Raw genomic sequence first — 15,382 nt, forward strand, 5'->3', positions numbered from 1 at the left:
GTCACCCCCACCCTAAACCTCAACCTAACCCTACCCCTCACCCTGACCCTAACCCTACCCCTAAACATCACCCTCAACCTAACCCTAACTCTAAACCTAACCCTAGCACTATACCTCACCCTATCCCTAACCCTAAAACTCACCATAACCATAACCCTCACCCTCACCCTCACTAAGCCTAATACTCACCCTCAACTTCATGCTCATCCTAAACCTAAGCCTAAGCCTAACCCTTACCCTAAACCTCATCCTTACCCTAGCCCTCACCCTAAGCCTAATCCTAACCCGGACCCTCATCCTAACCCTCACCCTAACCCTAACCATCAGCCTAACCTTAATCCTCACCCCCACCCTCACCCACAGCCTAGCCCTAAGCCTAACCCTAACCCTCACACTCACCCTAACACCCTAATCCTAACTCTAACACTAAGCCTTACCCTCACCCTCACCTTAATCCTCACTGTAACCCTAACTCTAACCCTAACCCTAACCCTAACGCTCACCCTCAGTCTCACCCTAAGCCTAACTCTAACCCTAAACCTCACCCTCACCCTACCCCTAACCCTAAACCTCACACTCACCCTAGCCCTCACCCTAACCCTAATCCTAACCCTAATCCTCATCCTAACCCTCAGCCAAACACTAACCCTAACCCTAACTCTCAACCTAACCCTAAACATCACCCTCACTGTAACCATTACCCTAATCTTCAACCTAACCCTAAACTTAACCTGAACCCTAACTCTCACCCTAACCCTAACCCTAACACTCACCCTAATCCTAACCCTCACACTCACCCTCACTTTCAGCCTAAAACTAAGCCTAAACCTAACCTTAACCCTAACCCTCACACTCACCCTAACACTAACCCTAATCCTAATCCTAACACTAACCCTAAACCTCACCCTCACCCTAACCCTCACCTTAAGCCTAACCCTAACATTAATCGTAACCCTAAACCTAATCCTAAACCTCATCCTCACCCTAAACCTCACACTAACCCTAACACTAATCCTCAATCTAACCCTCACCCTCACCCTCACCCTAGTCTCACCCTAACCCTAACACTCATTCTCATCCTAAACCTCATACTAACCATAAACCTAACCCTAAACCTAACCCTCACCCTTACCATAACCATCACCCTCAGCCTAACCCTCACCTTTACCCTTGCCGTCACCCCCACCCTAACCCTCGCCCTTACCCTACCCCTCACCCTGACCCTAACCCTACCCCTAAACCTCACCCTCAACCAAACCCCAACTCTAACCCTAACCCTAACACTCACCCTCAACTTCATACTCAGCCTAACCCTAAGCCTAACCCTAAACCTAACCCTCACACTCACCCTAACCCTTACCCTAATCCTAATTCTAACACTAAGCCTTACCCTCACCCTCACCCTAACCCTCACCATAACCCTAAATCTAACACTAACCCTAACCCTAACCCTCATTCTCACCCTCATCCTAACTCTAGCCCTAAACCTCACACTCAACCGCACAATCACCCTCACCGTAATTCTAAATCTAACCCTCACCCTAACCCTAAACCTCACCCTAACCCTAACCATAACCCTAAGCCTCACCCTCACAGTAACTCTAACCCTAACCCTAACCCTAACTGTAAACCTCACCCTAACTATAAACCTAACCCTAAGCTAACCCTAACCCTCCCCCAAATCCTATATCTGAACCTAAACCTCACCCTCACCGTGACCCTAACTCTAAACCTAACCGTAACCCTCCCCCTAACCCTATATCTAACCCTAAACCTCACACTGACCCTAACCCTAACCCTAACCCTAACCCTAACCCTCACCCGCACCCTCACCTTCACTATAACTCGAACCCTAACCCTAACAATACCACTAAACCTAACCTTAACCATCACCATAACCCTAATCCTCACCCCCACCCTCACCCTCAGCCTAACCATAAGCCTAAGCCTAAGCCTCACCCTTACCATCATACTTACGCTCACCCTAACCCTAATCCTAACCCTAACCCTATCCCTAAACCTCAGCCTAACCCTCACCCACACCCTAAACCTAACACTAAACCTTACCCTAAACCTCCCCCTAACCCTCCCCCTAACTCTAAACATAAACCTCACCCGAACCCTAACCCGAATCCTAACCCTAACCCTAAACCTCACCCTAAACCTAACCCTCACCCTCAACCTCAACCTCACTGTAACTCTAAACCTAACCCTAACAATAACACTAACCCTAACCCTAATCCTAACCCTAAACATAACCCTCACCCTGAGCCTCACCCTCACTGCAAACTTAACCCTAACCATGACACTAAAAATAACCCTAACCCTAAACCTAAACCTAATCCTCACACCCACCCTCACCTTCAGCCTAACCCTAACCCTAACCCTAACCCTAACCCTCAAGGTAACCCTAACCCTAACCATAAACCTCACACTCACCCTCACCGTAAACCAAATCCTAAACCTATACCTATCCCTAAACCTCACTCTAAACCTCACCCTAGTCCTCACCCTAAACCTAATCCTAACCCTAAACCTCATCCTAAATCTCACACTAACCCTAACCCTAACCCTAACACTCACCCTAACCCTATCCCTCACCCTCGTGCTCCGCCTCAGCCTATGCCTAAGCCTAAGCCTAAGCCTAACCCTAACACTATCCCTAACTCTAACCCTAAACCTCATCCTCAACCTAACCCTAACTCTGACCCTAACCCTAAACCTAAACCTCATCCTAACCCTAAACCTAACCCTAACCCTCACCCTCAGTGTAATATTAACCCTAACATTAACAATAAACCTAACCTTAACCGTAAACCTCACCCTAACCATAACCCTCACCCTAACCCTCACCCTCACCCTAACATTTACCCTCACCCTAACACTAACCCTAACGTTAACACTAATGCTCACACTAACACTAACCATCACCCTAAACCTAAACCTCACCCTAACACTATCCCTGACCCTCACCCTGACCCTAGCCCTCACCCTGACCCTAGCCCTCACCCTAAAACTAATCCTCATCCTCACCCTAAACCTCACACTATCCCTAACACTAATCCTCAATCTAACCCTCACTCTCACCCTAAGCCTAAAACTAATCCTAAACCTAACCCTAAACCTCACCCTTACTGTAACCCTCATCCTCAGCCTAACCCTCACCTTTACATTTACCGTCACCCCCACCCTAACCCTCACCCTAACCCTAAACCTCACCCTAAGCCTAACTCTACCCCTAAACCTCACCCTCACCCTAACCCTCACCCTAACAATAACACTAAACCTCACCCCATACCTAACCCTTACCCACACCCTCACCCTAACCGTAAATGTAACACTAACCCTAACACTAACAATAACGCGAACCCTAATCCTAAAACTCACCCTAAACATAACCCTCACCCTAACATTAAACCTCACCCTAACACTTACCCTCACCCTCACACTAACCCTAACCCTAACCCTAACCTTCACACTAACCCTAACCATCACCCTAATCCTAAACCTCACCCTAAACCTAACCCTAACTCTAACCTTCATCCTCATCCTAGCCCTCACACTAATCCTAATTCTAACCCTCACCCTCAACCTAACCCTAACCCTCATCCTCACCATAAACCTCACACTAACCCTAACCCTAACCCTAATGCTCAATCAAACCCTCACACTAACACTAACCCTAAACCTAAACCTAAACCTAATCCGAACCCTCACCCTTATCTTAATCCTCAACCTCAGCCTAAACCTCAACTTCACCCTTACCATAATCCTCACCCTAACCCTAAACCTCATCATAATCCTCACCCTAACCATAAACCTAACCATCACCATAATCCTAACCCTCACCCTCAACCTCATGCTCAGCTTAAACCTAAGCCTAAGACTAACCCTTACACTTACCCTCACCCTCACCCTAGCCATCACCCTAACAATAATCCTACCCCATCCCTCATACTAAACCTCACCCTAACCCTAAACCTAACCTTCACCCTAACCCTAATCCTAACTCTCACCCTCACCCCAGCCCTCACCCGAACCCTAATCCTAACCCTAATCCTCATCCTAACCCTCACCCTAACACTAACCCTAACACTCACTCTAATCCTAAGCCTAACCCTAACCCTCAACCTAACCCTAAAACCCACCCTCACTGTAAACTTAACCCTAACCCTCACCTTAACCCTAAATTTAATCCGAACCCTAACTCTCACTCTAAACCTACTGCTAACTCTCACCCTAACCCTAACCCTCACCCTCACCTTCACACTAAGCCTAACCCTAAGACTAAACCTAAACCATAACCCTAACCCTCACACTCACCCTAACTCTTACCCTAATCCTAATCCTAACACTAAGCCTTCCCCTCACCCTCACCCCAACCCTCAGCATTAACCTAACTCTAACAATAACCCTAACAGTTACCTTCATCCTCAGCCTCACCCTAACCCTAACTCTAACCTTAAACCTCACACTCACCCTAACCCTAACCCTAAACCTAACCCTAAACCTCGCCCTAACCCTAACCCTAAAACTCACCCTCACCCTAGCCCTCACCCTAACCCTAATCCTAACCCTAACCCTCATCCTAATCCTCACCCTAACACTAACACTAACCCTAACCCTCAACCTAACCAAAACCCGCACTCTCAATGTAACCCTTCCCCTAACCCTCACCCTAACCCTAAAGTTAACCCGAATCCTAACTCTCACCTTAACCCTAACAATAACACTAACCCTAACCCTAAACCTCACCCTCACCCTCACCTTCAGCCTAACACTAAGCCTAAAGCTAACCCTAAACCTCACCCTCACCCTAACCCTCACCTGACGTCTAACTCAAACATTAATCCTAACCCTAACCCTAATCCTAAAACTCATCCTCACCCTATAGCTCACACTAAACCTAACACTAATCCTCAATCTAACCATCACACTCACCCTCACCCTAGCCCTCACCCTAACCCTAACCCTCATCCTCAGCCTCACCCTCACCCTAACCCAAACCCACACACTAACCCTCACCCTAAACCTAAGCCTCAGCCTAACCCTAACCCTAACCCTCACCCTTACCCTAGCCCTCACCGAACCCTAATCCTAACCCTAATCCTCATCCTAACCCTCACCCTAATACTAACCCTAACCCTCACCCTAATCCTCAGCCTAACCCTAACCCTCAACCTAGCCGTAACCTTCACCCTTACTGTAACTCTAACCCTAACGCTCACCATAACCCTAAATTTAATCCGAACCCTAACTCTCACCCTAACACTACCCCTAACTCTCACCCTAAGCCTAACCCTAACCCTCACATTCACCCTAACACTTACCCTAATCCTAACCCTAACGCTCACCCTAACCCTAACCCTCAATCTCACCCTCACCTTCAGCCTAACACTAAGCCTGAGCCTAACTCTAACCCTAAGCCTCACACTCACCCTAACTCTTACCCTAATCCTAATCCTAAACCTAAGCCTAACACTCACCCTCACCCTCACATTCATCCTAACCCTCACCCTAACCTTAACTCTAACACTAACCCTAAACCCAACCCTCAACCTCAGTCTCACACTTACCCTAACTCTAAACCTAAACCTCACCCTCACCCTAACCCTAACTCTAAACTTAACACTAACACTAAACCTCACCCTCACCCTAACCCTAACCCTAACCCTCACCCTAAACCTAACTCTCACCCTTACCATAACCCTCACCATCAGCCTAACCCTCACTTTTACCCTTACCGTCAACCCTACCCTAACACTCACCCTAAACCTAACTCTCACCCTTACCATAACCATCACCCTCAGCCTAACCCTCACCTTTACCCTTACCGTCAACCCTACCCTAACACTCACCCTAACCCTACCCTTCACACTCACCCTAAACCTACTCCTAAACCTCACCCTCACCCTAATCCTAACCCTAACCATAACGCTAGTATTAAACCTCACCCTATCCCTAACCCTAAGACTCACCCTAACACTTACCCTAATCCTAAACCTAACCCTAAGCCTAACCCTCACTTTCACCCTCACCGTCACCCTAACCCTCACCCTAACCCTAATTCTAACACTAACCCTAAACCCAACCCTCAACCTCAGCTTCACCATTACCCTAACTCTAAACCTAAACCTCACCCTCAGCCTAAGCCTAACGCTAACCCTAACCCTAACACTAAACCTCACCCTAAACCTAACCCTAACCCTCACCCTCACCATAAACATAACCCTACCCCTAACCATAACAATAACACACACCCTCACTGTAACCCTAAACCTAACCCTAACCCTCACCCTAAACCTAACTCTCACCCTCACCGTAACCCTAACACTCATACTAAACCTCACCTTAACCCTAACCCTAAACCTCACCCTAACCCTAACCCTAACTCTCACCCTCACCCTAGCCCTCACCCTAACCCTAATATTAACCCTAATCCTCATCCTAAACCTCACCCTAACCCTAACCCTAACCCTCACACTAATCATAAGCCTAACCCTAACCCTCAACCTAACCCTAACCCTAACCCTCACTGTAACCCTAACCCTAACCTTCACCCTAACCCTAAACTTAACCCGAACCCTAAATCTCACCCTAACCCTACCCCTAACTGTCACCCTAACCCTAACCATCACCCTCACCCTCACAATAACCCTGACCCTAAGCCTAACCCTAAACCTAATCCTAACCCTCAAACTCACCCTAAACCTTTCCCTATATCTAATCCTAACACTAAGCCTTACCCTCACCCTCACACTAACCCTCACCGTAACGCTAACTCCAAGATTAACCCTAACCCTAACCCTCAGCCTCAGCCTCACCCTAACCCTAACTCTAACACTAAACGTCAGCCTCATCCTAAATCTAACCCTAACCCTACCCCTAACCCTAAACCTCACCCTCACCCTAACTCTAAACCTCACACTCACCCTAGCCCTCACCCTCACCCTAATCCTAACCCTCAAACTCACCCTAACCCTATACTTAACCGAACCTTAAATCTCACCCTAACCCTAACCCTAACCGTCACCCAAACCCTAACCCTCACCCTCATCCTCACTCTCAGCCTAACCCTAAGCCTAAGCCTTACCCTAACCCTAACCTTCACACTCATCCGAACCCTTACACTAATCCTAATCCTAACCCTTAGACTAAACCTCACCCTCACCCTAACCCTCACCGTAACCCTAACTCTAGCATTAACCCTAAACCTAACCCTCAACCTTACCCTAACTCTAACCCTAACCCTAACACTAAACCTCACCCTAACCCTAACCCTATCCCTCAACCTCACAGTAACCGTAACCCTAACCCGAACAATAACCCTAACCCTAACCCTCACCCTAACCATAACCTTCACCCTAACATTAACCCTCACCCTAACACTTACCCTCACCCTATCACTAACCCTAACCCTCACACTAAATCTTACACTAACCCTAACCCTCAGCGTAATCCTAAACCTCACCCTAATCCTAACCTTAACTCTAACCCTCACCCTCACCCTAGCCCTCACCCTAAACCTAATTCTAACCTTCACCCTCACCCTTATCTTAACCCTCAACCTCAGCCTAAACCTCACCATTACCCGTACCATCATCCTCACCCTGTCACCCTAACCCTAAACCTCATCCTAACCCTCAACCTAAACTTAAACCTCACCATCACCCTAACCCTAACCCTCACCGTCAACCTCATGCTCAGCCTAACCCTAAGCCTAAGCCTAACGCTCACTTTAACTCTCACCCTCACCCTAGCACTCACCCTAACCCCAATCCTAACCCAATCCCTCATCCTAACCCTAAACATAATAGAACCTTAACTCTCAAGCTAACACTAACCCTAACATTCACCGTAACCTTAACCCTCACCCTCACCCTCACTCTCAGCCCAAACCTAAGCCTAAGCCTAACCCTAACCATAAACATCACACTTACCCTAACCCTTGCCCTAATCCGAATCCTAACCCTAAGCCTAAGCCTAACCCTCACCCTCAAAATCACCCTAATCCTAACCCTCACCCTAACCTTAACTCAAACACTAACCCTAACCCTAACCCTCAAACTCAGCCCCACGCTTACCCTAACTCTAAACCTAAACCTCACCCTTGCCCTAACTCTAACCCTAACCCTAAACCTAAACATTACACTAAACCTAACACTAAACCTCACCCTCAACCTAGCACTCACCCTAACCCTAATCCTAACACTAACCCTCATCCTAACCCTCCCCATAACCCTAATCCTAAACCTCACCCTCAACCTAACCCTAACCCTAAACTTAACCCTAACCCTAACACTAACCCTAACCCTAACCCTAACCCTCAACTTAACCCTCACACTAACCCTAACTCTAACTCTAAACATCACCCTCTCCCTAACCCTAACTCTAACCCTTACCCAAAACCTAAACCTGACCATAACCCTAAACCCTAACGCTCACCCTTTCTCTCAACGTTACCTTAACCCAAAACCCAACACAAACAATAACCCTAACCCTAATCCTAACCCTCACCCTAACCAAAACCCTCACCGTAAATCATAACCTAACCCAAACACTAACCCTCACAGTAACCCTAACACTAACCTCACCCTATCCCTAACTCTAACCCTAACCCTAACACTAAAAACCTCAACCTAACCCTAACCCCAACCCTCACCCTCACCCTCACCATAACGGTAACCCTAAAAATAACCCTAACCCTAACCCTAATCCTAACCCTCACCCTCACCCTAACCCTAAACCTAACCCTAACACTCACCCTAACCCTAACCCTCACCCTTACCGTAACCCTAACCCACATCCTAACACTTACCCTAACCCTAACCCTAAACCTCACCCTAACCCAAACCCTACCCCTAATCCTCAACCTAACCCTAACCCTCACACTCAACGTAAACCTAACCCTAACCCTCACCCTAACTCGAAACAACCTGAACCCTAACTCTCCCCCTAACCCTCACCCTCACGCTCACGCTCAATGTAACCCTAAGCCTAACGCTAACCCTAACCTTGACCCTCACACTCACCCTAACCCTTACCCCAATCTTAATCCGAACCCTAACGGTTACCCTCACCCTCACCCTAACCCTAACCCTAACCCTAAACCTCACCCTAACCTCACCGTAAACCTCACCCACACCCTAGCCATTACCCTAACCCTAATCCTAACACTAACCCTCATCCTAACCCTCTCCTTAACCCTAACCCTAACCCAAACAATAACCCTAAACATCAAGCTCACCCTTAGCCCAAACCTAAGCCTAACCCTAAGCCTAACCCTAAACTTAACCACAACCCTCACACTCATTCTGCACCCTCACCCTCACCATAACTCTAACCCTAACCATAAACCACAGCCTTACCCTATACCTAACCCTAACGCTAACCCTCAACCTCACCCTAACCCTAACACTAAACCTAACCCTAACCCTCACCCTAACAATCACCCTAACCCTATATCTAACCCTAAACCTCACCCTAAACCTCATCCCAACCCTAACCCTAACCCTAAACCCCACCCTAACCCTAACCCTAAACCTCAACCGCACCCTCACCCTCACCATAACTCTAACCCTAACCCAAAAAATATCACTACACCTAACCCTAACCATCACCCTAACCCGAATCCTCACCCCACCCTCACCCTCAGCCTATCCTTAAGCCTAAGCCTAAACTTTACCCTAACCCTCACACTCATGCTCACCCTAACACTAATCCTAAACCTAACCCTAAACCTCAACCTAACCCTCACCCTCACCCTAACCCTAACACTAACCCTAAACCTAAACCTCACACTAACCCTCCCGCTAACCCTAACTCTAAACCTAAAGCTCAACCTCACCTTAAACCTAACCCTAAACCTTGCTCTAAACCTCACCCTAACCCTAACCCAAACCCTCACCCTCAACCTCACCGTAACTCTAACCCTAACCCTAACAATAAAACTAACCCTAACGCTAACCCTAACCCTAAACATAACCATCACCCTCAGCCTCACCCTCACTGCAAACTTCACCCTAACCATAAAACTAAAAATAACGCTAACCCTAACCCTAACCCTAATCCTCAATCCCACATGAACCCTCAGCCTAAACCTAACCGTAAACCTAACCCTAACCCTCACCATAACCCTAACCCTAACCCTAACCCTAAGACTAACCCTAACCCTAATCCTAAACCTCACCCTAACCATAACCCTAAACCTCACCCTCAACCTAGCCCTCAGCCTAAACCCTAATCCTAACCCTAACCATCATCCTAACCCTCCCCATAACCCTAATCCTAACCCTCACCCTCAACCTAACCCTCACCCTAACCCTAACCCTAACCCTAACCCTAATCCTAACCCTCAACCTAAACATCACCCTAAGCCTAACTCTAACCCTAAACCTCACCCTCACCCTAACCCTAACTTTAAACCTTACCCAAACCCTAAACCTCACTTTAACCCTAAACCATAACCCTTACCCTTACCCTCACCGTAACTGTAACCCTAAACATAACCCTAACAATAACCATAACCCTAATCCTAACCCTCACCCTTACAAAAACCCTCACCGTAACCCATACCCTTACCAAACACTAACCCTCACACTAACCCTAACCCTAACCTCACCCTAACCCTAACTCTAACCTTAACCCTAACACTAAAAACCTCAACCTACCCCTAACCCTAATCCTCACCCTCAACCTCACCATAACTGTAACCCTAACAATAACCTTAACCTTAATCCTAACCCTCACAGTCACCCTAACCCTAAACCGAAACTTAACCCTCACCCTAACCTAACCCTCACACTTACTGTAAACCTAACCCTCATGCTAACCCTCACCCTAACCAGAACCCTCACCGTAACCCATACTCTAACCCAAACACTAACACTCACACTAACCCTAACCCTAACCTCACCCTAACCCTAACTCTAACCCTAACTCTAACATTAAAAACCTCAACGTAACCCTAACCCTCACCCTCACCCTCACCATAACCATAACCCTAACAATAACCCTAACCCTAACCCTAATCCTAACACTCACCCTCATCCTAACCTTAAACCTAACCCAAACCCTCACCCTTATCGTAACCCTTACCCTCATCCTAACCCTCACTCTAACTCTACCCATGAACCTAAACCTCACCCTAACACTAACCCTAACCCTCACCCTCAACCTAGCCCTCAACCTAACCCTAATCATAAACCTAATCCTCATCCTAACCCTCACCCTAACCCTAACCCTAAACCTCACCCGAAACCTAAACCTAACCCTAACCCTCAACCTAAGTCTAACCCTCACACTCAACGTAAACCTAACCCTAACCCTCAACTTAACCCTAAACTTAACCTGAACCCTAACTCTCACCATATCCCTAAACCTCACCCTCACCCTCAGTGTAAGCCTAAGCCTAACCCTAACCCTAACCCTAACATTCACACTCACCCTAACCCTTACCCTAATGCTAATTCTAAACCTAACCCTCACCCTCAGCCTCACCCTAACCCTAACCCTAACCCTAAACCTCACCCTAACCTCACCTTAAACCTCACCCACACCCTCGCCATTACACTAACCCTAATCCTAACACTAACCCTCATCCTAACCCTCCACATAACCTTAACCCTAAACCTCACCCTCACCCTAGTCCTCACCCTAACCCTAATCCTAACACTAATACTCATCCTAACCCTCAGACTAACCCTAACCTTAACTCTCACCCTCACACTCACACTAACCATAACCCTAACCCTCAACCTAACCCTAACCCTCACCCTCAATGTAACCATTACCCTAACCATCACCCTAACCCTAAACTTAACCCGAACCCTAACTCTCACCCTAACCCTGACCCTAACCGTCACACTAACCCTAACCCTCACCCTCACCCTCACCCTCAGCCTAAACCTAAGCCTAACCCTATCCTTAACCCTAACCCTCATCCTATCCCTCAACCTAAACCTAAACCTAATCCTAATCCTAACCCTAACCCTAAACCTCACCCTCACCCTAACCCTCAACTTAAGCCTAACACTAACATTAATCCTAAACCTAACCCTTACCCTATACCTCAGCCTAAACCCTAAACCTCACACTAACCCTCACACTAATCCTCAACCGAAACCTCACCCTAACCTTAATCCTAACACTAACCCTAACATTAACACTCAACCTAACCCTAAAACTAACCCTAAATCTAACCCTAAACTGCCCCCCATCCTAAACCTAATCCTAACCCTAACCCTAAACCTCACTCTAACCCTAAACCTAACCCTCAACCTCACCCTCACCCTCACCATAACTCTGACCCTAACCCTAACAATAACACTAATCCTAACACTAAAGCGAACTCTAACCCTAAACCTAAACCTAACACACACCCTCACCCTAACCATAATATTAACCCTAACCCTCAACCTAACCCTAACCCTCATCCTCACAGTAACACTAACCCTCACCTAACGCTAACCCAAATCCTAACCCTAACCCTAAACCTTATCCTAACACTAACCCTAACCCTCACCCTCACCCTAGCCCTCATTCTAACCCTAATCCTAACCCTAACCCTCACCCTACCCCTAAACATAATCTAACCCTAACTCTCACCCTAAACCTAACCCTAACTTTCACCCTAACCCTAACCCTCACCCTCACCCTCACTCTCAGCCTAACCCTAAGCCTAACACTAACCCTAACCCTAACGATCACACTGACCCTAACCCTTACCCTAATCCGAATCCTAAACCTAAGCCTAATCCTCACCCTCATCCTCATCCTAATCCTAACCCTCACCCTAAAACTAACTCTAACACTAACCCTAACCCTCAACCTCAGCCTAACCCTTAACCTAACTCCAAACCTAAACCTCACCCTTACCGTAACCTAACCCTAAATCTAAACCTAACCCTAACCCTAACACTAAACCTCACCCTCAAACTAGCACTCACCCTAACCCTAATCCTAACACTAACCCTCATCCTAAACCTTCCCATAACCCTAAACCTAAACCTCACTCTCAATCTAACTCTCACCCTAACATTAACTCTAACCCTAACACTAACCCTAACCCAAGCCCTCAACCTAACCCTCACCCTAACCCTAACTCTAACTCTAAACCTCAACCTCACCCTAACCCTAACTATAACCCTAACCCAAAACCTAAAACTCACACTAACCCTAAACCCTAACGCTCACCCTTACCCTCAATGTTACTTAACCCAAAACCTAACCCAAATAAAAACCCTAACCCTAATCCTAACCCTCACGCTAACCACAGCCCTCACCGTAACCCATAGCCTAACCCAAACACTAAACCTCACAGTAACACTAACCCTACCTTCACCCTAACCCTAACTCTAACCCTAACCCTAACACTAAAAACCTCAACTTAACCCTAACCCTAACCCTCAAACTCACCTAAATGTAACCCTAAAAATAACCCTAACCCTAACCCAAATCCTAACCCTCACCCTCACCCTAACCCTAAACCTAACCCTAACGCTCACCCTCACCCTAACCCTAACCCTCACCCTTACCATAACCCTAACACTCATCCTAACCCTCAAAATAAACGTAACCCTAACCCTAAACCTGACCCTAACACTAACTCTAACCCTCACCCTCACACTAGCCCTCACCCTAACCCTAATCCTAAACCTAATCCTTATCCTAACCCTCACCCTAACCTTAACCATAACCATTACCCTAACCCTAAACCTAAACTTAAACTTCAACCTAACCCTAACCCTCACATTTACCTTAACCCTTAACCTCATCCTAACCCTCACCCTAACTCTAAGTCTAATCCTCATCCTAACCCTCACCCTAACCCTAACCCTAAACCTCACCCTAACCCTAACTCTAACCCTCACAATCAATGTAAACCTAACCCTAACCCTCAACCTAACCCTAAACTTAACCTGAACCCTAACTCTCATCCTAAACCTAAACCTCACCCTCACCCTCAGTGTAACCCTAAGCCTAAGCCTAAACCTAACCCTAACCCTCACAGTCACCCTAACCCTTACACTAATCCTAATCCTAACCCTAACCCTAACCCTCACCCTCAGCCTCACCTTAACCCTAACTCTAACCCTAAACCTTAACCTCACCTTAATCCTAACCCGAACCCGAACCCTAAACCTCACCCTAACCTAACCCTAAACCTCACCGTCAAACTAGCTATCACCCTAACCCTAGTCCAAACATTAACCCTCATCCTAACCCTCCACATAACCCTAACTCTAACAGTCACCCTAACCCTAAACCTCATCCTCACCCTTAACCTAACCCTATGCCTAACCGTAAGCCTCACCCTAAACCTAACCCTAAACCTCACACTCATCTGCACCCTCAACCTCACCGTAATTCTAACCTTAACCCTAACCTAAACCCTAAACCTCACACCTACCCTAACCCTAACCCTAACCCAAACCCTAACCCTCATCCTAACCCTAACCCTAACACTAAACCTAACCCTAACCCTCACCTGAACCCTCCCCCTAACAATAACCCTAACTGTCACCCTAACCCTAATCCTCACCCCCACACTCACCCTCAGCGTAACCATAAGCCTAAGCCAAACCCTCACCCTAACCCTCACACTCCCCCTCACCCTAACCATAATCCTAAATCTAACCCTATCCCTAAACCTCAAACTAACCCTCAAACTCACCCTAACCCTAACACTAACCCTAACCCTAAACCTCCCCCTAACCCTCCCCCTAACCCTAACTCTAACCCTAAATATCACCCTCACCCTAACCCTAACCAAAACCCTAAGCCTAAACCTCACCCTAACCCTAACCTCACCCTCACCCTCAAACTCACCGTAACTCTAACCCTAACCCTAACAATAACACTAACCCTAACCCTAATGCTAACTCTAAACATAACCCTCACCTTCAGCCTCACTATCACTGCAAAATTAACCCTAACTATAACACTAAAAATTACCCTAACCCTAAGCCTAACCTAACTCTAAATCTAATCCTAACCCCCACCCTCAGCCTCAGCCTAACCCTAAGCCTAACCCTAACCCTAAACCTAACCATAATCCTCAGCCTCAGCCTCACCCTAACCCAAACCCTAAACCTAACACTCACCCTAACTCTAAGCCTAACCCTAACCCTAACCCTCACACTCACCCTCAAACTAAACCTAATCCTAAACCTAACCCAATCCCTAACCCTAACCCTCACCCTAACCCTCACCCTAGCGCTTACCCTAACCCTAAACCTAACCCTCACCCTCAACCTAGCCCTCAACCTAACCCTAAACCTCACCCTCACCTTAACCCTTACCCTAACCCTCACTCTAACCCTAAACTTAACCCAAACCCTAACTCTCACCCTAACCCTAACCCTAACACTCACCCTAACCC

The sequence above is a fragment of the Dipodomys merriami genome, unplaced genomic scaffold (assembly GCF_024711535.1).
Source record: "Dipodomys merriami isolate MVZ:Mamm:240054 unplaced genomic scaffold, mDipMer1.0.p SCAF_161, whole genome shotgun sequence".
NCBI classification, from domain to species: Eukaryota; Metazoa; Chordata; class Mammalia; order Rodentia; family Heteromyidae; genus Dipodomys; species Dipodomys merriami.